Source organism: Mycetomoellerius zeteki, unplaced genomic scaffold (genome assembly GCF_001594055.1).
Source record: "Mycetomoellerius zeteki isolate Tzet28-1 unplaced genomic scaffold, Tzet1.0 scaffold249, whole genome shotgun sequence".
In the NCBI taxonomy this organism is placed as follows: Eukaryota; Metazoa; Arthropoda; class Insecta; order Hymenoptera; family Formicidae; genus Mycetomoellerius; species Mycetomoellerius zeteki.
In genome coordinates, this window is record NW_017257226.1 from 306,014 (window position 1) to 308,314 (window position 2,301).

At 30.3% G+C, this 2,301-nt stretch overlaps 1 protein-coding gene across 1 annotated transcript in view; it reads right to left on the bottom strand.

The window, feature by feature from the left end:
- LOC108723670 (gastric triacylglycerol lipase-like) overlaps positions 1 to 1,724 on the bottom strand; it is a 13,381-nt gene extending 11,657 nt beyond the window's left edge. Inside the window, exon 1 of the mRNA XM_018449583.1 lies at positions 1,685 to 1,724. The gene's annotated coding sequence lies outside the window, so the exon portion shown is untranslated. The remainder of the gene's footprint in view (positions 1 to 1,684) is intronic.
- Between the last annotated feature and the right edge of the window lie 577 nt (positions 1,725 to 2,301).

Genomic DNA, 2,301 nt, shown 5'->3' on the forward strand with positions numbered 1-2,301 from the left:
TATGAACATATATGGATATGTTTCATATATAATTATATATGTTTATGAATATTTATACATGTTTATGTATAAATGTTCATAAACGTATATAATTTATCATATTATATATGTTTATACATATTTATACATATGCATGAAAAATTTCTTATACATGTAATTTAACTATTATTACTGGTAAAAAAAGTTGATAGAGAATGATTGAGAACGATAAGATTTCTATCAATTTGTATCGAGATTTCATTTCAAGAAGTTTGGGAGTAGATACTATCAGAGTCGTCACTAAATTAATCATATAGCCTCGTATTGTGGTTAGCCTATTAGCCCCATCCGTTCATTTTTTAAAAACATTAACAGTATACGACAACAAAACCAGATAAACAAAAAAAATCTGTTGGACTTTATTAAGTAAGAACTATGCTTACTACCTAAATGGAAATAAAATATCTCAGACAATTATATACAATTGTAAAACAAAAACTTTAAGAATAAAAATGTTTACTTAGGTGTACGATTTTTTTAAATTGTAGCGTAACTTCTATCATAGATGTGTTAGGAACGAGATGTTACAGCAGACTGAGCGGCAGTCGCTGCTGCGTGCTCAGACGAGTTTACGCGTGTCTGGCGCGATTTGTTTATAACGTAGCCTCGATTATTTTACTTACCCCTATAGTTTACTGACCCCGGTCTCCCCTATATTTCACATCGTTTTCTAATTTAAGTTTATGATTAGTTTTTTTCCGATATAATAACAAATAGTATTTCTAAGATAAGTTTTTCTCAATCAGAAATATGCTACAACATATTTTATATTTTTGAAAAATGAATTGATTAGATAAATGATTCCCACACGCCGTGATGCATTGGTGCGCAGTAATGTCAGAGAAATCACAAGGAGAAAAAGATTTCGCGCTTTTATGTTCAATCTTCTATATTTTTGTGTTATACAATACATAACATCAAAGACTCTCTTTCTCTCTAGAGTCACTATAATAAATAATACGTACATGGGTGCTTCAAGTCAAATCGGGACTTTTTTATTCTTATGTTCATGAGAATAAAAGTCCCGGTTTGATTTGAACCCCCCACGTATTTGTTTTATTTTAATGTCCCGTAAGACTAATTAAATTTTGTTTAAATTATCAAATTCATTTTACTTTGTTATTATAAGTAAAAAACTTAATTAATAATTTGGAAATTTGTGCGATAAAAAAAGTGATTTTTAAATGCATATATTTCTTTCTTTAGAGCATTTTTTTCAATTTCATAGAGCATATTTTAGGCGCTTAAAAAGGGATTTTTACCGCATAATTTTGGGATATATGCCTTTCTTAAAGCATTTTTTCAATTTCACAGAGCATATTTTAGGCACTTAAAAAGGGATTTTTACAGCATAATTTTGCCCTACTTATAAGTAACAAATATATAACGTGGTGATATCTTTATAATGTTATTATGATTTTTATTTACTTCAACTATTCTCTGACCCTTTAAGACAGGGCGAGCAGTATTTTTGCCTAGACTTGGGCAGCTTTCGGAAACGTTACTCGGGCGACCCCGTGTATCATTTTATGCTTGTTTAACATTGGGTGAACAACAAGGATTAAGCAATACACCACTCGAATAACGGTTTCCAAACGCAGCTTGGTGGGCAATATCAGAAAGGGAGATAATCGAATATACATACGTGCTATTGTGCGCTATTTGTCCGACATATGAAGGCGAAGTTGGAGCGAAAAGAGATCGAATTGAAAGTACACACAATCACCCTCATGACAAGCTGGACCTGACCTTCGGAGCTAACTAGGTGTGTTTAGGAAGAACGCTCTAAGTGATCGATGAGGTCGCATCTTCAATGTCTACAATATTTCTCCCTATAAATCGCTAATTTATCGTTTTAAAATTCAAAATAACTTTAAAACCTGACATGATGAGATATAATTTGACATTGTTTTGTATAATAAAAATTTATATGAAACATCTACTCTGATTAGAGTTATTTGACAATTTTTTTGCCTAGGTAATTAATCAGTAGTATCACAAGTAGAAATTGAAACAAGAAAGTGTTTATTTATTATAATGAATATACAACATTCAACAAAATAAATTACAAATATTCATATTACAATTAAGGATATATATCCAATCTAAATACAAAAAGATTTATTATATAATGGTCGATATATTATAAATATCAGAATTTTATACAAAGAATTAAAAGAAATTGGAAAGAATAAGGGCAATAGGAGTCAGGCGCAGAAGACGTCGTTTTAAAATTGGTATTATTTGCGTGACGTCTTCTGC